At 48.2% G+C, this 21,073-nt stretch overlaps 2 pseudogenes; both read left to right on the top strand.

Moving 5' to 3' along the window:
- The window catches only part of LOC143695872 (uncharacterized), a 198,268-nt pseudogene extending 194,859 nt beyond the window's left edge, over positions 1 to 3,409 (top strand).
- A 13,618-nt stretch (positions 3,410 to 17,027) lies between these two features.
- Positions 17,028 to 20,319, top strand: LOC143695871 (uncharacterized; annotated as a pseudogene).
- Positions 20,320 to 21,073: the final 754 nt, after the last annotated feature.

Raw genomic sequence — 21,073 nt, 5'->3', positions numbered from 1 at the left:
CGGCTCGGGTACCTTTTCCTGGGCAAAGTAAGCCCAAAAAAGGACACACGTTAATAGAGGATTAACTGTGAAAAACCATAGCCCATTGCATATTTGTACATCTCATCCGTGATACATAAATTCCATTCCAACAAAGGATTCTGTCTGGTCAGTGTCAGCTTCTTCCTCTTCATCCTGATGGCATCATCAGGGCTGAGCAAGGCAGGAACAAGTTCATTTCTTCTGATAATTGAGCAATAAAATATTCTTCTCTGAAAGATTTAGGTGTCCTCTGGCTGCTATCTGGTGTGAGTCCTCATTCCTTTTTTAAAAAACTATCCCACATACATAGTTTCTATTTTAACATTATGTTACAACCTAAAACTACATTTAACACACTACTTAAAAAGATTGTTACAGCATAACTTCCTAACATAACATGTATAATACTCATTTTAATGTTTGTGAAAAGCCAATCATAGACATTTTTCACACGGGCTCTGTCAGCAGCAGTGGAAAGAGCAGCCTAAGAGCAGCGGCTCCAATTGCCTTCCTCCAAAAACGTGAGAGAGGGACAGAAAACTGAGAGGGCCAGCAACTGCGCCCAGCCCCTACCCCCAGCCTGAATCCTCCGGCATCTCTGCACCCTTCCCCCGTCCCCCCCCTCCCCCGCTCCTGGGAAAACTCCCAAAAAAACAGAGGTCCCAAGCACCCAGCAATCAGCTCTCATCAGCAACTCAACCCTAACCCTAACCTTCTGACAGCTGCTAAGTTTTCTGCAAAATCATTCATTTCTCCAAGGACCCAAACCCAATCCTTAGAAGAAAATCTGGATCCTTCCAGGTACAATCTGTATTTCCCAGGTGTTCCTTGCTCCTCGTCCCTGTGCTCAGGGTGCCCTCCCCAGCCCGTATCCCAGAGCCGGTCCCTGTCCTGCCGCAGTGTCCAAAGGCGCCCCCCGGCGGGCAGGGCCGGCAGCTCCACGGGGCCGGGCAGCGGCCGGGGCGTCCCGCAGCCTCCTGGGGGCCGGGGGCCACTGCCGGCCCTGCCCGGGGCTGGTGGGGTCAGGCAGCGCCCGGCGCTGAGCCCCGGCTGCCCCACAGCCCCGGCCCGGCCCCGCAGCTCCCCCCAGGCCCCCAGCCCGTGCTCCCGGTCCCGCACCTCTGCGCCCGGTGCTGCCGCTGCCCCCCACAGAGAAACCCCCTGAAACCCTGACCTCCTTGTTTTCCTCTCCTGGAAACCGGGGATACAAATGATCAGCTGGCAAATGTTGAGGATAAGACCCTGCTGAAAAACATCCCAGTCCTCAGTATTTTTCTCTTCCTCTGCTTTTCCATCATCCTTTTCCTTCCCACAAAGATTCCTTCTGCAGCTTTTTGCCTTAAGCATATTGCTGCACACTCCCCCTCACCCAGTCCCTTTGCAGCACACCAACACCATCCATGCCCTGTTCTCCAAAACCGAGGGGAATTTGGGGAGGTGGGAGTGGGGCAGCGCCAAGGCCGGGCCCCCTCGCGCTGTCCTGGCGGGAGCGGCTGCAGTGGGGACCGAGTGCGGGCGGGAGCGGCCGAGAGCCCAGCGCTGCCCCAGCCCGACCTGCCCCAGCTCCATCCCTGCCCCTGCCGTGGGATGCTGTGGGTTTGGGGGCAAGAGGGAGCCGGCAGCGGGTGCTGGGCCTGGGGCAGGAGGAGAAGGGAAGGAGAAGCAGGGTTGAGGAACAAAAGGGTCAAACGATGCACGTGGGAGGAGAAGGTGGGATTGTGCAGGAGAAGGAGGAATAGCAGGAGGAAGAGGAGTGTGAGGAAGAGTGGGGACAGCAGAGGAGGAACAGGAAGAGGAAGCAGCACAAGGTTCCACCTCTCCCTGTATCTGCAGCCTCTGACCCCAGCCCCAGGAGCGTTGCCCCCCCCACATGCAGCAGGGGACCGGGGATTGGGATCCACAATTTTCCCGGGGGTGAATCTTGGTGTTTCTGAGCTTTCTTGGGCTAATTGTTGGTGCTTTGTTTTTTTGTGGGGGCTGAATCTTTATATTTGGAGGGGGCTTTTGCTGAATGTTGATGTTTTGGAAGTTATTGATCTGTGTCTTGATGTTTGGAGGACTTTTGTGCTGAATTGTGGTGTTTTGGGGGTTCTTAGAGACACAAGATGCCCAATGACCTAATGAGATGAACTTGGGCAAGGAGGAACTCCCAGTCCAAGGCACTCTCATCTTGTTTTTTTCTCCAAACCAGGATTTTTCATTCCTAGGGCGTGTCTGGATGGAGGAGGAGGAAAAGCCCTGGAAATAGCACACGAGGAGGGGCTGCAAATCCAGCCCAGGGAGCTGCAGGGAGGAAAGAGCCCCCTTGAGCCAGGAAGGCGGCCAGAGATCCAGCCAGAGCTCAGAGCTGGTGGAGAAGCCTCATGGCAGGGAGAAGCCCCACAAGTGCTTGGAATGTGGGAAGGGTTTTAGTCGGAGCTTAGATCTGATCCAGCACCAGGTGATCCACACTGAGGAGCAGCCCTATGAGTGTGAGGAATGTGGGAAGCGTTTCAGCTGGAGCTCCAGCCTGAGGCGGCACCAGGTGATCCACACTGGGGCGAGGCCCTTTGAGTGTGAGGAATGTGGGAAGAGCTTCAGGCAGAGGGGCCACCTGATGCAATACAAGATGATCCACACTGGAGACCAGCCTTATGAATGTGGGGAATGTGGGATGAGCTTCTGCCAGAAGGGGAGCCTGATGCAACACCACAGGATCCACACTGGGGGAAAGCCCTGTGAGTGTGTGGAATGTGGGAAGAGCTTTAGATACAGCTCTGGCCTGAGGAAACATGAGAGGATCCACACTGGGGAACAACCCCATGAGTGTGGGGAGTGTGGGAAGAGCTTCAGCATCAAGTGCCAGCTGACGGAACATCAGAAGATCCACACTGGGGAAAAGCCCTTTGAGTGTGGGGAATGTGGGAGGAGCTTCAGAGGAAGCTCAGCATTGATTCGGCACCAGGTCATCCACACGGGGGAACGGCCCTACACCTGCTTGGAATGTGGGAAGAGCTATGGGTGGCACTTTGACCTGAGAAAACACCAGGGCACCCACACTGGGGAGAGGCCCTACAAGTGTCCCCAATGTGGGAAGAGGTTTCACAGGAGCTCCGATCTTCTCAAACATCAGTGGAGTCACACCAAGGAGAGGCCCTTCCGCTGCCCCAACTGTGGGAAGGGCTTCAAGCAAAACTCCACCCTCACCCTGCACCGGCGCATCCACACCGGGGAGAGGCCCTACGAGTGTGGGGAGTGTGGGATGAGATTCTCATTGAGCTCAACTTTCACCCGACACCAACGGAGGCGCCACTAAGGGAAGCCCTGTGAGTGCCCCAAATGTGGGAAGAGCTTTGTGCGCTGCTCCAGCTCCATCCCCCATGAGAGGATCTGCATTGGATGATCCCCAGTGACCCCCATTGGGCAGAGCCCTGATGATCCGTGGTCCTGGTGATCCAAGTTGGAAGGCATCTGGCTGGGGGGCTCCACATCTTCCTGGTTCTCTGAGGGTACCTAGATAAACCCAGAGGCAGGAACCTCCATCAGGACGCAGGCCTACAATGGGAATTCCTTGGGAAGAGCAGATTTGTCAAATTTCAATCCCATAAAATCTTTTGCATTCAATCCTATCTTCTGGTGACATCAAGGAGTACTGAATGGTCCCTGAGGTATATTCTGGGTTGACTATTTGGTGCTTGTATCCCCAGTCTGTTCTGTTTATGCTGAATAATAAGTTTTACACCTTCAAGACCTGTCCTGAGAGTGAAGGGGTAGAGAAGCAGCATGCAGTTTGTTTTCAGAAACTGCACTTGCTCCTCCACATTCCTGCTCTGGGACTGTGTTGTCTGTGGATGGACAGACAGCGGGACAGAGCTCTCCTTTGCTTTTAGTTAGTTTTAGCTAGCTGAACCAAACAAGTTCCTGAACTGTGGTGTTTTTTTCCCTTTTCTTTGGACCTGTTTAAACCTGCTCTGGCTTGAACACCAGAAGAGCACGGGCAGCTCACACCTGTGGCCCACCGGGCCGGGCCTGGGCTGTGGCATTTCCAGCACCAGAGGGACTGATAAGGGACTGAGTGAGCTGAGCTACAGCCCACAGAGGGACTTGGTGAGTTTGTCTTTCTTTTAGAGCAGCAAGAGGTTTTACTGTTTTGTTATCTTTATTGAAAGATAAAAATATCCATTCCAGAATATGCAGTTGATCTTCCCAGTTATCACTTCATTGACACGGTATTCCACACGGTATTTAATGGTCCTTCAAAATAAACACTTGAACACCAACATAGGTATCTAATCTGTTAACAAATGTGTGTGCTAAGGCTAATTCAATTTCTTCTAGGGTCTTTGCTGCTGGGGTCAGTTGCCTCTCATCAGTAGAGGAGGTGGTGCCTGACAGCAAATCATGCAATAGTTGCATCTGATGATTAGTTATGCCTAAATATGATCTAATCCAACCTATTAAACCAACCAATTTCTGTACATCAGTAGCAGTTTTAACATCAATGTCTAACTTCACAGGTTGAGGCATAACTTGAGTGTTAGTCACTAACATACCAGTATTTCCAAGGCATGTGTTCCTGCACTTTCTCTGGGGCAATGATCAGACCAAAAGCTTTCAAATTTGTCACAGCACATTGTTTAAGAGCTGATAACTGTTGTTTGTTATCAGATGCCAACAAGATATCATCCATGTAATGATAACAGTAGCAGTTATTAAATTGCTCCTGCACTTTTGACAAGACCTGTGCCACAAACCATTAACAAATAGTTGGCGAATTTTTCATGTCTTGGGGAAGTACCCTCCATTGATATCTTTTATTGGGTTCAGGGTTCAGCATGATTATGGAAGGCACAGTAAAAGCACATTTTTCTTTGTCTTGCCCAGCCAATGGAATAGTGAAGAAACAATCTTTCAAACCAATGACAACTATTTGCCATTCCTGTGGAATCATTGTAGGCGTAGGAAGGCCTGGTTGTAAAGCTCCCATTGTTGCCATTACAGCATTTATCTGCCGTAAATCATGTAAAAGTCTCCATTTTCCTGATTTCTTTTTTATTACAAAAACAGGGGTATTCCAGGAATATTTCAATATTTCCTGCTTGAAATTGTTCTGTGACTAATTCTTGCAGGGCAGTAAGCTTTTCGCTAGTAAGGGGCCAGTGGTCAACCCAGGCAGGTTTATCTGTCAAGCATATCAAGGCTACAACTGGACGTTCATTGCCCTGCATCACAGTGGCCCCCATTAAAAATCCGTAGTAATTTTGACACCCCATTGAGATAAACAATGTCGTCCCCACAAACTTTGAGGAGCATCGGCAACATAGGGTCTGCTGTTAGCTTGTTGGCCATCAGGATGTTTCACATTAATTACAATGGCTGACAAACCACCTGTTGTAGCACCACCCAACCCCAGAAGTCCAAAACTTGCATGAGTGAGAGGCCACAATTGAGGCCAGCAAAGTCACAAGAGTATTGTGACATCCGCTCCAGTGTCAATCAAGGCTGTTAATGATATGGTTCCTGGATGACATCCGCTGGTGGTGAGGATACATGTCTTTTCTGGATGGTTCTCCGTAACTTTCTCAGCCCAGAACACTTGAGGTATCCTTGTTGATCCAAAACTTCCTGTGCCATGACTTTGGTCCACTGTATTCAGAACAGAACTCACAAAAGGTACAATTTGAGCAATGCAAGTTCCTTTCTGAATAGTGACAGGAGGGTCATAAATGGGTACCATAGCATGAATCTGTCCTAAATAATTAGCATCAAAAGGTCCTAGATGCACATGAATACCTCTAAGTGTAGTACTTGATCTTCCCATCAAAAATGCACTCAATCCCTGTCCTATTCAACCATAGGCATCGAGGGGCACTTTGCACATTTCTTTTGTCAGAATGGTTACTGTGTCAGCGGTGGGTATATCAATCCCTGCAGACCCACTTGTTGCCCCTGAGTATTGTTCACAAATGTTTAGCTTTGCAGTGCTGGGGAGGCCCGCATTTGCTGCTGTGGTTCTTGAGGTATTTGTTTTCACACATGCCCATTCGCGCTCTTCTTCCTGTTTCCCTGCAACAGCTGACCATTTGCATGATATTTACTCCTGCATTGTTGAGCATAGTGCCCAAATTTAGCAGAATGGTTGCACATAACGTTGCTGCTTGCATTTGATTTAGATGTTATTTTCTGGGTATTACACTGTGCCCTTACGTGCCCTTGCTGTCCACAATTATAGCATTTTGATGAAGGTCTTAGAACTGCAGCAAGAGCTGCTATTTTATGGTCTACTGAACCAACTTTTGAGCAAGCAGTAATCATTTGAGGCAATGTGGGTTCTCCAGGTAAAGTGTCAATAATCTTTCTGCAGCCTGAGTTTGCATTTTCTTTAGCCAAATGTATACAGAATTTGTGTCGCAAAGATTCATCATCTGCCTGTTTTTCAATGGCTGCAGCAAGCTCTTCCACAAATTGCAAAAATGGTTTTCTCATCCCTTGTTGTATAGTATCATATCTCTGTTTTGGAGCTGCCATTTCCATTGATTTAATTAAAGCACTCGTGCCAATTTGCTGAGCTTGTGCCAAAATTGAAGGATCCCACCTTGCCTGTGAATCTGGGTTAGCAAAAGGCCCAGTGCCCAGTAGGGCATCAACACCCACAGCATGATGAGGGTCGTGTTGAGGCAACTGCATATTTGTTACAGCTGTCCGCTCAGCCACTCGCCTCCAAGTTTCTTGAAATACACCGTATTGTACTGGCTGGAATGAAATAGTAGCAATATGCATGATGTCATAAGGTGCAAGCATATCTGCATTAATTACACATATTAATTGCATTACGTCTGAGGAATTAATGCCATACTGAGCCACTTTCGATTGGAGATCTTGCACAACCTTCCAGGCAAAGACGTGATGACTGTCATCCTGCCCTGTTCCAGGAGCTGCTTTAAAACCTGGAAAAGCCATAGATAGGGTTATCACAGGCAACATTTGCATTAGCACTGTTCTCCTGAGGTACTCTTGGAGCACCTAATCTTTCTATCATGTCCCAATTCTTTTCTTCAGCTGCTTTCTTCCTAACAAATTCCCAAAACTCCTGAGTGTCCAGGTTTAGAGCAAATTTGGGAGAGAATCCCCCAAAGGAGCTCCAGTAGGAAAGCAGATCCAATCTGCTCTTCTCCCCCCAACTGGTCTGGGAGAAAATACCTCCTTGGAGAAAGGTGGAAAAAACCTGTCTATTAAACAACAAAACCTTAACAATATCAAACAATAAAATCTCTTGCCACTCCAAAAGAAATGACAAACTGAGAAAGTCCCTCCCCGGGTTGCGGCTCAGCTCACTCTGTCTCTGATCAGTCCCTCCGGTGCTGGAAATGTTGCAGGCCAGGCCTGGCCTGGTGGGCCACAGATGCAGCTGCCCGTGCTCCCCTGGGTGTTCAGTCCAGAGCAGGTTTCAAGAGCTCCAAGGAAAAGGGAAAAAAACAAAAGTCCCCACAGTAGGGAACTTCTTTGCCTCAGCTAGCTAAAACTAACTAAAAGCAAAAGAGAGCTCTGTCCCACTGTCTGTCCATCCGCAGACAACAACAGTCCAGGGGCAGAAATGTGGAGGAGTGAGTACGGTGTCTGAAAAAAACCTGCTGCTTCTTCTCTCCCGCTGCTTCACTCTCTGGAACACTCTTAAAGGTGCAAAACTTATTATTCAACATAATATAAGGTGCAAAACTTATTATTCAACATGACATAATTGGGGATAAAAGCATCATATAGTCAACCCAGGACACTGAGGCTCTCAAGGAAGCCCAGTTACTTGACGTGGGGGCAAAGTCCATGGGGCAGTAGGGCTACAGCTATTAGAAGGTGAACTGTCAACAGTTCCCTGCCCCAACTCCGATGTTACTGCGGGCGACTCATCACTTGATTCGCTGTCGCTGTCACTGTCAGGTAATGGAGGATACGACCTTGGAGATTGTTCATGCAGCTCAGAGGGGAGCGAGGGGGCAGATGGCTGGGCTAGAGCAGAGGGAAGCAGGGGGGCAGAAGACTGGGTTTCTCTCTCTGCTAAAGACATTTCAGCTACCTGGTGCAGTGGTGTGGTGTATACAGGCACCATCAGGAGCTGCTGCGCAGCTGTGACATAAAGAGGTTTAGGAGTCTGAGAAGGAGATACTATGGCAGTTTTCCCAGAAGCTTTGGCAGCTTTCCCAGAAGCTTTGGCATCCAGCCCAGAAGCTCTGGCAGCTTTCCTGGAAGCTTTGGTAGCCTGCCTGGTAACTTGCATGGCACCTGCACCTTCTTCAAGGATAGATTCACCAAGTTCCCCATCAGAGGCCCCCTCTGCCTCATCCCCTTCATCAGTTTCTGTTATCAACCCCGATTCTTCATCCATGTCGTGCTCAGTTTGTTCTCGCTCGGTTTTCCATTCCTTTAATGCCTCAAAAAGCAATCCCCAGGTAACAGCTAGATCAACAACAGTTTTATCTCCCACTCAGATGACTTCCCACAGTCTGTCCCCGACTTTTTCCCATGCTTTCACACTAAATGCTGTGTCAGGATCAGTGCCAAAATCCTGTGATTTAGCCCACAGCAATATACTACGAAGGGCATAGTCTGAAGTATTAATTCCCTTATTTCTTAACAAAACTTTCCATGTAGCCAAAACAGTCTCTTCTTCATTAGATAAATTATTTCCCATTATTACTAGTTGGTGGCTCACCTACTTCCAGGTGTCTTGATAGGAGAAAATCAGGTCTGGGCTTCCCTGTGGCTTCCACCCGCCATTCTCAGCTGCACCAACGCCGCCTCCCCCACTACGTCCCAGTGAGTCATGGCTGCCAGTCTCTAGGAGCCCGTATGGGTCCAGATCAAGTATGTTCTTAAGGGTGTTGAATCACGTTGGGGTTACCAGATGTCGCTTTCAAGGCAGTCATGACACAAGGCAGAGACCACAAGCAGTCTCAGATGGCAACTCTTTATTATCGAACATGGCTGACCTTTTATACACTTTCTAATTGTTTATACTTCTTCTACCCTAACTATTGGCCACCATAAATCAACATAACATCATTGGTAATAAGTTACAGTGACTTCAACTGACTTTCTAAAAATACTTCATCCAGCTGCAAAGTTCTCTTCTTATCTTTCTTCAATTCCTCACTTCTCTTGGTCTCCTTAGTTACAGCCTTGGAGAGAATCCTTATCAACTTCTTGCTTCTTACCTTTCTTCTCACTCCTTTAGCTAACAGGCCCGCTGTTGGCCCCTTCCACACAAAGGCATTTGCTATACCAGCCCCCACAGTAAGGTTCATTAGTAACGGTTGCCCTATGCTGAAGGCACACAGGTGGTTACATGCCTCTATCATTTACAGCAGGGTGGGCTCCTCCTTAGACAAGGACTTCAGAAGTTTTTTACAATTCTCATTAGCATTTTCAGCAGCTAATTTTGAAAGCAACACCTCTCTGGCAATGTCATTCTCAATTTGTCTTTTAAGAGCTTGTTTCAAGCAGCCATTGAATTGCATATAAGGCTCTGCCAGTCCCTGCTTTACATAAGTAAATACTTTTTGGGGGGCTCACAGCATCAGGAACCTTTAAAAATGTGCTATGCGCAGCTTCAGTAATACCCTCAAGGGCCTCACTAGAAATGTGGGTTTGCCCAACAGGGTCTGAGTGGCTTCCTTCTCTGGCCAGGTGGTCAGTCATGAGGGCTGCAATATTCTGGTTTGCATGTCTCACAAATTTCACAAGCAAAGCTTCTAACCCCTTTTTCTACTGAGTGTCTGTAGAGGCCAGTGGGCCTACAGAACAAAGGCCATTATAGACCTTTGGACAGACAGACAGACCCCAAGTTGGAGAAATCTCCCCTGTTCAGGGCAATTGAGCAGACCCTCTTCCAGGATGCTTTGTTGTATATGCAAATGTACCCAGTTCTACTTCCCTGGTTGGACTGTTGGCCTCTCCCTCCCTTTTTCCTTATATTTATGTCCTTGAATGTTCTCCCTTCCCTGCTTATCCATTGGCCCCATATTGCCTCAGTGTCCCACCCTCTTTACCCTATTGGTTGCCACCCCTCATCTCCCCTCTTTACTGCCCTGAGCCCTCAGCCCATTGGCCCTGATGCTTTGTTCCGCCCCCCCATGTCCCCTGTATTTAAACCCAGACCTTCCACTGTTCTTTTTGTCTTTGTCCCTGAACCCCTTTGTGCGTGGCTGGAATAAACCTCCTTCTCTGGCATCCGTACAAAGACCCTTCCCGTTTCTTTGTCATTGTTGATTCTACAAGAGAAGTGTGTGCTGCAGTGATTGTGTGTTTGTGTGTGTGTGTGTGTGCCTGTGCCACCGAGCGGCTTCATTACTGGAGACACTTCTGGAAGGTCACGGCTCCGCTGCCTCTCTCTCCACCACCAATGGGTTTGTGGCTTGTGACAGCTGGCAGCCTGAACAGGGACCTGTTCGGAGCATTCCTAGGGGCGTCTTCAGTAGCTTTTTTGCTACTGAAGTTAAGCCATGTTCGGAGCAGCCAATTCCCAGAGGAGACTCCTAAGTTTTATTGGGGGAATTGCACAGGCGACCGGCAACCTTCTTGAGGCGAGAAGATTGGTTGAAGCTGACAGACAACCTGGAGAGGTTTTGTTGACCCACTGTCATGTGAGTACTATATTTGGGGGTCATCCTTTTTTGTCTTTCCTTTGCCTTCTTTTCCTCTTGGATGTTGGGAGGAAGTGTGGGGATGGGAGCCAAACTGATCCACCCACACAGGGAAGTTTATACCCAAGTTAGAGGAATCCTTGTTGGAGAAAATTTTCATTTTTCAAAGGGAGATTTAAAATCTTTTATTCATTGATTGTTCAAGTATTTTCCCGATGTTATGAGGGAATTCATTCTAATGAGTTCTGGGACCATATAGGATAAAGGTTCTATGTTCTTTGAGTTAAAGGGGATCTTTCAGTGGGGAAATTTTATCCTTTGGCCTTATTGATAAGTCTGTAGAATACGTTGGGAAACATTCGGGACCCCAGTTTAACACCCCTTCTCCCTGTTCCTCCCCTCACATCCCTAAACTCTCTTCCCTGCCTCAGGGAGGATCGGGAGATGGATCCTGCCAGCAGGCACAGGGTTGCTACCATCACCCTGACATCTCCCAGTGTCCTCTGTCCCCTCTCCAGGGCAGCACTGGCCATGCTGCCTTGGGCTCTCTCCTAACCCTCTTACCAATGCCCATGTACCCAGTTCTACCACCCCCAGCTGTTCTCCCAGATGGTGCCAGGAATGTGGCCAGCCCCGCCATCTTGTCTTCTCCCTCTCCAAGTTTTTCTGCCCTTTCTCCACAAAATGGTGCTGACCCCACAAAGGCGATGGCCATTTTGTCACCTCCCTGTTCTGCCAAAAACGACACCTCTGACCCTCCTCCCACTTTCTCTATTCCTGTAATGGCGCCCTGCCCCTCCCTTCTGTGTCAGGAAGTGTGTCCATTTTGGGACTTCCCCTCTCTATCGGGAATCCCCTCCCCATTGTGCACACCAACCCTACCCCTTCCTCTCTTGACTCCTCTCCTGATGGTCCCTCCCATTCCCATTCCCACAACACTGGAGCCAGAAGTGGTGATGACAGCGACCAGAAGGAGCCCATATTGGCTTCCACAGCTGCCCACAAACAGGCAGATTCTGGCTGCCCCAAGAGGCCCCATGCAGTCATCAAGTGCCCTCCATCCTCCTCGGAGGATGAAAATAGGGATTCTGCAGACCCGGATTCCAGTCCTGAGTCTGAGGATCACTGGGCCAAGCTGCAGAGGGAAGCCACTGGGAGGGCTCAGAGCTCACCAAAAAGATTGTGGGCTTGCCAATTATATGTAAACACAGCAGAAGAGTGACTGCAATCAATTCCTGGGAGCCGATCCCCTATAGGGAATTGAAGGAGCTCTGCAAAGTGGCTAAGGAATATGGTTGGGGGTTGCATTTCTTAAAAAAATTTCTGGAAGCCACCTTCTCTGACCGTGTCTTGGTCGTGCATGAAAATAAAAATATCATGAATTGCCTACTCTCCCCGTGTCACAATCCATTCCTTACGAACAGGTTTTGTGATTGTTCGTGGATTTGATCTCAGGGTGCAAAAAACCGACACGGCACAGGGGGGTTTGCAGTGATAATCAAAACAAATGCATCTTTATTGAATAACCAAATGCATTGGGGAGGAATTGGGGAAAAAAAGGAAAAATAAGGAAAAGAGGGAGGAAGAGAAAGGAAGGTATATAGCTACCAAACATAGAACAGCCAAGTCCTTTGATGTCCAGCCGATGGAGTTCACCAGGTCACGTCTGGGGAGATCTTGAAATCTCTCGCTAACTCAGAGGTTTTTATTAAGATAACTCTATTGAAAATTGTGAGGGAGGGGGGAAAACAGATACAATAAAGAATAGATGTAACAGGTAGTCCATGTTCTCAGCAGCAAACGAGAGTCATTGTGTTCTTGGTCCAGCAGTCACAACCTGCAGGCAAACATCTTGCTTTGGTCAGCTTGCCTCCCCCACACACCTGCCCCGGGCTGGGGGTTTCAGTCCCAGTCCTTGGAAGGAGCAGAGGGGCCTTTTCACATGGGGGTTTCATGTCTCACTCCTTGATGGAGAGGCTCCTTACATCTCAGTCTGTCTCTCACGGTGGTTGTAAAACAGGTGAGGGTCTTCTGTGGGGGACCACCCAAGACTCAGAAGAAGTCCAGCCAGGCTGAGAGGTGGGACAGCTTCCAAGGCTATTGCTGCAAAAAGGCAAGATGCCCACTTCTTCTTTCATTGGGCTCAGTGTAGCATACAGCAAACAACACCTGTGAACAATAGCTTAGCACTGTGCTCAGGTCTCGGAGCCGTTGGCACGTAACTTTCTCCAACAGGGCCAGAAACTTCAGACAAGGGTCTTTTCTTCAGTGGTCCCCAATGACGATCGTGAGGCAGATGAGAGAAACTTTGGACAGAGTCTCACACCCCGGTCGAGTACATGCTGTGGGAGAGGCAGTAAAAAAGGCATCTCAAATCACTGGCGGACACATATTCAAAAGATGCCAACAAACCAAATTTAACCCTTGAATAAATGGCAGGAGAAGGTGACTTCCAGAAGCCACAAGACCAAGCAAAGGACTTACAAGAAGCTGCACTTGGTGACATCACCACTGCTGCAAAGACATCCCTGCTCCTCACTCTCGACGACACCCTACATACACAGAGCTTCACTAACATTAAACAAGGGCAAGTGAAATTTTCATGAAATTTGTAGACAGACTTAAAGTTGCACTTGAGTGACAAATAGAAAGCCCAGAGGCCAAGAAGGAAGTGCTAAATAAAATGGCCTTGGCAAAGGCAAACAATGAGTGCAAAACAATATTAAGACCCAGAACCTACAATCAACCAGATGGACAAGTCCTGCACCAAATTATCTTCCACTGAACACACCGTGGCAAGGGCAATCTCTAAGGGAGAGGGCCTTTTTAACATCCCAAGACACTGCAAAATGTTTTAATTGTGGGGAACTGGGCCTTTTTTTGAAGGACTGTCCAGAATACAAAATGCCTAAAGACCAGCAGCCACCAAAGAGGTGCCATTCATCACACTGTATGGATTGCAACAGACATTCTAACAACTGTTCTCAGTTTTGTTATCACCAGTAACCTCACCACCACCAGCAGCATTATCAGCCAAAAAACTTCCAACAGACTGCAAGGTGGCCCCGTGTGAAGACAGCAAATGAAAGCTGTTTCACTGTACCCTCCCCACTATTCTGGAGGTCCAATACGTGGGAAATTCCCGCGGAGCTCTTCATACTCCGAACAACAGACCAGAGTGACCAAGGCTTTCCAGCAAGTTCAGGTCAGGACGTGACACCAACTGGTGAGTGCTTTGTCTATACAATTTGATGACTCTGCTTTCTATCGTATTCCCACCAGAAAATATGGACCCCTAGAGGGCCTGAGGGATGTGCTGGTAATAGGTAATTGTATTCATGGACCAAATGAAATACATATTATAGTGGAAGTACAAACTGTTGGGCCAACTGACGAAATCACAGTCACTTTCTGCTGCACAAAACCACCACACTTCCTGCACAGAGAGACTGTGATCGCCCAAGCCTTTTTATTGCCATTAAGCATAGACAATATCCCAGAGCACCCAATGGCATTCTGGGTTGAAATCATGGGCCAAGACAAGCCCCTTATAAAGTGCAGTCAGTTGAATAAAGGTAATGACATCCACCTACAAGGGATGGTGGACACAGGGGCCAACGTTACTATCATTACACAACCTCAATGGCCCCTGAACCCGGAGCTGACTCCTGTCACTGGAGTCACCTCAGTGATTGGAGGAGCCGCCATCTCCATGAGGAGCGAGCGTATTATCACAACAGAGGGACTGGAGGGCCAAACTGCCACCATCAGGCCATTTGTAGTCAGGGCACTCACCACCCTGTGGGCCAGGGACCTGTTGTCCCAGTGGGGAGCTTGACTTGATATTCCACCTCTGTCCCGGGATTTCTATTTGGGGCCACTGCAGAGTGCACCACCCCACAATCACCTGGAAGACTGACACCCCACCGTGGGTGGATCAGTGGCCCCTCTCAACAGAGAAATTACATACCCTCGAGCTTCTAGTGGAGGAGCAGCTCTCCAAGGGCCACATTGTACCTTCCAACAGCCTTTGGAACTCCCCTGTCTTTGTTCTCAAAACACCTGGCAAGGACAGGTGGATGCTCCTCCATGACCTTTGTAAAATTAACAAGGTCATTGAGGACATGGGTCCCTTGCAGCCTTCCTTCTCCGTCCTTGCTTCCTTGTGACTCGAGACTGGTGGTCGTTGATATCAAAGACTGCTTTTTCAACATCCCCCTCCATCCTCAAGATGCTCCCAGATTCACCTTTTCCATCCCCTCCCTGAACAGACAGGCACCTCTGAAGCGGTACCACCGGTGAGTCCTCCCCCAAAGTGAGAAAAACTCCCCTATATATGCCAGTGGTACATGGCCCTTGTCCTATCTCCCATCCAAAGGACTCTCCCAGATGCCATTATCCTACATTATATGGATGGCATTCTGTCTTGGTTTGAAGACAGGTGTCTGCTAAGGAAGGCAGGAGCTTCCTGTGAAATGGAAAATGTAAACCCCCTCCCTCTGAATTATTATAATTTTGAAATTAAAAAGCTCTCGAGCAAAGATATGGGAATAAGAATAACAGTTATTTACGAGGAAAACTAAAAATACAAATGCAATAGTACAAACAAAAAACCCCACTGGCAGAGTCAGAATATGACCTGACACCCTGTGGGTCACAGTGGTGGTAGCAGTCCTATTAAATGGTGGCTGCAGTGCTCCTGCAGTGACAGGTGGGGTTCTGTTGAAGCAGTGATCCTGTAGAAGGGTGGAGTTTTCCTCTGAAGGTCCAGTGGTGGCGTAGATGGGCCTGGACTTCCTCTGGGAATGCAGTGGAAAAGAAAGCTGCTCCTCTGGGAATCCAGTGGGAAAAGGCTGTCTCTCTTCTTCCAAATGTCAAATTATATCCAGGTAGGAATGCTTGGCTCCTCCCTCTGGCCGGAGCATCTCACAATGGGATGATGAATTTTTCATCAGTCATGCAGTGACACTCAAGGGCCCAATAACAGAAGATATCTCCCAGAGGGGGGATTGTTGAGGAAGAGATAAAGTAAACTGCTGTAAGAGATGGTCTGAAGTTTCCCTCATTTGCCTCACGACCGTCACAAGGACAGAGAGGAAGACCCTGAAGACCCTGGCTGGAGTTCTGGCCTGGTTGGGGTGGATGCTCGCCAAGTGATTGTTTGCAGCTGTGCTTGCTGTGCCCCCACGTTACAACTGCTTTGAGCAGGGGCTGACAGGGAGCGGCTTGTTCTGTACACTTACACCTGCTTCACGATCCCTGCTCATCACAATGGCCCATGAATTTCCCCACCTCTTGGCCAGATGAACTTTCTGGGGTAACTCTGGTGATCCCCCCATAGAAGATCCCTCATATGCCTCACAAGCACTGTAAGGGAAGCCCCCTCCCACGGACTGAGACTGAGTCCCTTAAAATTCTAACACAGGGGCGCGGGCCTGACTGAAGTGGGATGTTTGCCAAGTGTTGCCTGCAGGTGTGTTTGCTGCACCAAGACTGGTTTCTCATAGACACCAATCCTGAAAACAATGGGTCTCGCTCACCGCTGAGATTGATTTGTCCTGTTTTGGAACATGGACTGTCTTACTCATTTTCAATAGACTTATTCTCCATTGTCTTTTATCTGTTCTCCCCTTGGTGGATGACTATAAAAAACCCCTGAGTTATGCAAAGAATTTGAGATTCTCCCCCACGTGACAAGATGGATCTATTGGCTGGACCATGAGGATTTTGTCTCTCCGTTGGTAGCTATTCCCACCCCTGTCTTCTTCTCTCTCCCTCTATCCTTTATCTCCTTTCTAATCCTTCTATTGCTTCTGCGTGGGCACTCAATAAAAGGTGCATTTGTTTTGATCAAGACTGAAATCCCCTCTCTGTTGTTTTTTCACTCTGAGATCAGTTAATGAACCATCACAACCCCACTTGTACGAGCGGATCGTGACATTAAATTGCCATCATGAACAGGATTCTGACAGACAGAGGGGTTTGCAGGGTTGTGTGTAGTCTGTAACAGGGGAAGGATGTTTCTCTCCAGCCGCACCGAGCCTGATACCCTGAAAGGGGTGAGCGGTTGTCTAAAAAGGAAAGGGAGTGACTCAAATTTCCGACAAACTGCACACGCCTAGGTGAAAAGCACCCCCATACTCAATTGAGGGCTCTGCCTTCAGAATTTCACAAAAGATCTCTTAGTGCAAAAAGGGAAACTGTTTTTGTGTATGTGTGAATCTGGACTGTCTGGGAAGTGAAGGGACTACTTGAAGTAACTGAGTAGAACCTCCCAGGCACATTTAGTCTCTTCACCCACCCAGGGAAGCAAGGGAAACACAGCAGAGGCTGTGTGGTTGTGTACCTTAAGTCTACACCTCCCTGTCATGGTTTTGGTCCCTTCACAAAATGACGGAAAACCTCAGCGCAAAAGTTGAAGCTGAATTTTATGCTCTACTAGCCAAACACAATGCCAAACCTTCTCCCGGAGGAAAAGAATGGGCACAAAGTAACTGATTTAATTTAGAAAATGTTATTGATGGAGTATGTTCCTTACAACATGAAATAAAATTTAAACTGGGCAAAAATAAAACTATTCTCTGCTCAGTTGTGGGAGCTTGTCTCACAGCAGCTATAAAAACTCTCTTAAAGTGAAGAAGTGAGGAAAAAGCTATAATGGACTCCCTTCAAAACCTAGTTGAAATTTGGAAAAAAAATTAAATGAAGAAAGGAATGAGATCCATCTGTTACAAGCTGCCCTTAGAGAGGAACATGTTAAGAATTCACTGAATGCTGATTCCTCAACACAGGCAGAGGAAAAGAAACTCCTCACATTAAACAGATTTATCCCCATAAGGAACTAGAGGCAGTAAAAAAACTGTGGAGAAAACTGCTGCCCTCATTTGAGACCCTTGGTTAAAACAGAATATAATTATATTAATAATGAAGATTTTGAACCACATATCACAACTAAACAAATACCATTCAGCACTACCAAATTGACTAAGCTGAAGAAAGAATTTGGGTGCCTTCCACAAGAATCGGAGATAGAATATGTCTTCCAAGTGTCCCTCACTGGTGGAGATCAAATTAAATTAACTGAACAGGAGGCCAGTGGGTACTGGGGACATGGAGTTTTCCTAACAACAGGAGATAAGCATGACATGTGGTCCCTGACACAATGTGTGCCTTTCTGGGCCGGGGGAATTAATCCTTTGGAAAGGGGAGACCCTTTAGCTATAGTCAGTGCCCCCGACCAGCTTTTGGAAGGCGCCCACAAAGCCACCTGCCTGCAAATGATTCATGAAAAAGGTTGATTCCTGGTTTTCTGTCACCAATGCAATTACCTGTAAAGCCTGAAATTATGACTCCTTTAATTTGAGGGCTTCCTAAACCTACAGCAATTACTTTACAGAAAACCATAATGGCCTTGGGTCCCATAGAGAGACTAGATAGATTCCTTGGTAACCCCACTGACCAAACTGGATCTACTGATCCTGGTTTCACTCCATACTCCATCCCCTCACAGCCCCCAGCTTCTCAATCTGATTCACCTGCCAGTAGCCGTAAAGTTTGGACATGGAGCGAGGTTGCAGTAGATTTGATTAATTACAGTAGATGATATGGACCTGTAAAAACCCTGGAGGAGAAATCAGAAAAAACAAACACTGTTTGGTTTATCACGGCTCCTCACGGTGAAAATTTAGGGAAGGGAAAACAGATCTCTAACTGCCAACGTTGGTGGTTGTTGGAAGTTAAAAGGGGGGTCCCCAGAGAGGTGATGGATGGTTTGCCCCTTGATAAATTACAGAAAATAATAACTAATTGGCACTATCAGAAACCGAATTTATCAGTTCAACCCAGTGCACCCCTCCCTTCTCAGAATCCAGCCAGTGAGCCAAAAGAAACCCTCTCCCAGCCTCTCCCTCAGAATTTAGGATGTGAGCCAAAGCAAACACAGAACCAGAGAAACTAGGCTCTCCATCCCTTATAGGTGAGCAAAGGGCTGGAGCATGGATGTATCTGAGAATGCTCACTAAACATAAATCAGGAGATATATTGATCACAGCTATCACAGGCCTCAAACAGGCACTTGTAACCTTTCTGATTGACACTGGGGCACAAATCTCTGCACTAACAAAAAGGATGCCCAGAAGTGTAGAATTGTTCCAACAAAGAAACAATGTTGTGCTTTAAATACCCTAGGAACTACAGAATCTATGAATGTGGCCTTAGTAAAACTCATGCTCCATGGAGAGGAGAATCAATTAGTTGTCAAAATTGGGGATATTCCAAACAATTTATTAGGGATGGATGTTATTGCTGGGAGGCAGTGGGAAGATTCTGAGGGATTCCTGTGGTCATTTGGCGTGCCATGTCTTAACATTAGACTGCTCCAAGCTGCATCCTCCTCACTGTCTAGCAAAATTACTCATGTAAAAAAATACCCTCTACCTTCTGGTGCCAAAGAGGGCATCAACTGGTTATACAGGACTTGTGAGACCAAGGAGTAATAGTCAATACCCATTCTCTTTTCAACTTGCCAGTGTGGCCAGTTTGGAAACCCAATGAGAAGTGGAGGCTGACAGTAGACTTCTGCAGGCTTAATGCCAACACAGACCCTCTTACAGCAGCGGTCCCAAATTTGGCTGAATTAATGACATCAATTCAAGAAAAAGCTCACTCAATCATGGCAACTATAGATGTCAAAGACATGTTTTTTATGATACCCATACAGCCAGAAGATATGGACCGTTTTTCCTTCACACGGAAAGGACAGCAATACACTTTCACTAGGCTTCCCCAAGGCTACAAACACTCCCCCACTTTGGCCCACCCTACTTTAGCCCAGGAATTAGAAAAAATACCCAAACCTGACAACATAGCTGTTTATCAATACATTGATGACATTCTGGGCTGGGGGGGGGGGGTGTGTGTGTGTGTGAAATAGAGGTAGTAGGGAAACATCAGCAGAAAATAATCTCTCACTTAGAAAGTCTTGATTTGCAGATGCCCCCAGAGAAAATTCAGAAGTCTTCTCAGGAAGTGAAGTTTTTGGGAATTTGCTGGAAAGGAGGTATGACATGTATTCCACCTGATATCCTAACCTCTTTAGATCAGATCAAAATGCCTGAATCCAGGAAAGATCTCCTGCAAGCTCTAGGATTATTCGTGTTCTGGAGAAAACACATTCCAGATCTTTCAATAATTGCTAGGCCCCTTCATGACTTGCTGAGCAAACGGGGTGAAATGGGATTGGACTCCTTCTCAGGAGGAAGCATTGCAATTGCTGTTTTTTGAAGCAACAGCTCACCAAGCACTGGACCCTGTCCATCCCACAGATCCCTTTCATCTGGAATGGGGATTTGGCTCCTCAGGGCTGTCAGTACACATTTGGCAGCAGGGTCCTGAGGGTCCGATGTGTGGGAGGTTAAGATATTGCGATGTTACGATCAGGCAGAACCCCTCCCCTTTTACTGTTACCTTTTACCGTTAACCCCTGTTATAAATGACCTGGTTCAACTGTTAATCAAGGCCATTTTACCGTCCACCACATTGGTGTGTGCGTGTACTTGGTCCGTGTGGCAAAGGTGCTGCCACCGAGCCGTTCTTGACCCAGGACCCCACGCCCCAAGTGTCGGCAACAAGTGGTGCCAAAACCCGGGACAATCTGGGAAGTGGGAACCGCCTGGGCGAGTGAACGGCAGCCGGAGCGGCAGGACTGTCCCCGGCAGAGAGGACGCTCCCAGAGGACCGGCGAGAGGGGAAAGTCTCGCGCTTAGGACCGGCAAAGGAGGAAGTCTGGCGCCGAGGACCGGCGAAGGAGAAAATGGAGTACCTCCCAAAGGTCATTTTTAAAATTCATAGGCAGTGGGGCGTAGACTGCGAGCCAGGAGATTTTATCCTCATAGTGTCGAGGCTCCTGCGGATTGGGGTTATTGGGCAGCTGGTGGATATTTTCCACCTCGAAGTGTGGGATAGTTGTACCGGGGCCCTAGCAGAGGAGGCTTTGTCCTCAGGCTCGGGGCGAAATCTTAAATTATGGGGCAGAGTCACGCAGGCTCTGCAAAAAGTTCAGCAGGAGCAGGAAATGTGGAAAACCACACAGGACTGTTTGCAGGCAGGGCCCCGGCAGGGTGTGGGGGCGGCCGCACAGACTGCGGGTGATCGTGAGTCTGCCGAGTGTGGGGATTTACAGCCGCGGGGACGCTCTTCACAGCTCCCAAGCTCAGGCACGCTGGCTGAGGGGAAAAAGTGGTCATTTGGGACGGGCTGCTAGAGGAAGCGCAAAGTGCAGCTGTTAACTTAGAGACATGGGGCGCTGCCATTAACTCGGAGGCGCGGGGCGCTGCCATTGACTCAGAGTCCGAGGGAGCCTGGGCGGGGCCTCCGCCTTACGCGCCACGGGGTGGTGGGCGCCAGAAGGGGGGGATGCGGACACGGGCGTGATCGGC

The sequence above is a fragment of the Agelaius phoeniceus genome, chromosome 27 (genome assembly GCF_051311805.1).
Source record: "Agelaius phoeniceus isolate bAgePho1 chromosome 27, bAgePho1.hap1, whole genome shotgun sequence".
Classification (NCBI taxonomy): domain Eukaryota; kingdom Metazoa; phylum Chordata; class Aves; order Passeriformes; family Icteridae; genus Agelaius; species Agelaius phoeniceus.
Note: the sequence above shows the minus strand (reverse complement) of the source record. Positions and strands in the feature narration are given on the sequence as shown.